The sequence below is a fragment of the Myotis brandtii genome, unplaced genomic scaffold (genome assembly GCF_000412655.1).
Source record: "Myotis brandtii unplaced genomic scaffold, ASM41265v1 scaffold2325, whole genome shotgun sequence".
NCBI lineage: Eukaryota > Metazoa > Chordata > Mammalia > Chiroptera > Vespertilionidae > Myotis > Myotis brandtii.
The window spans coordinates 292,005-292,527 of NW_005358747.1; positions in this window are offsets into that span (position 1 = coordinate 292,005).

A 523-nucleotide genomic window follows, 5' to 3' on the forward strand; every position below is an offset into this window, starting at 1 on the left:
TCCCCTCCCTCCTCCCTCCTCCAGGGAAAGCATAGAGCCAGAAAGGAGACCTGGGCAATGGCAGGACAGAAAGGGCTGTGGGGTCCCGGGGAGCCTCCCAGTGACCCCCAGGCCCAGCCGGTCCCCGCACCCTTGGCCGAGGCTGGTCAGAGCCTCACCGGCTGCCTCTCCACCCCCAGGACCACAAGGGCTGACCCCTGACCCCACGCCGCCCTCTCCCTGCCTGACGGGTGGTGTCACCCAGGAGGCCCAGGAGACAGCAGAGCACAGCGTTCCGGAGAGAGTCCTCCCGCTGCCCGTTCCCGTCTGGGGACCGCACCGCCCTCTCCCGCCGCCCAGCCTACCGGCCGCACTGCCGTGTGACTCTCTTACGGGCTGTCCTCTGTGGCCAGCCAGTCCCGGGTTCAAATCCCACTCTGCTCCCCGCGCCACCCAGCCCCTGACTCGGCCTCCACCCTCCTCCAGGTGGGGGAGGAAGCACACCCCCGCCTCCGCTGCCTGAGGGCCGCTGGGGGGGTGGGAG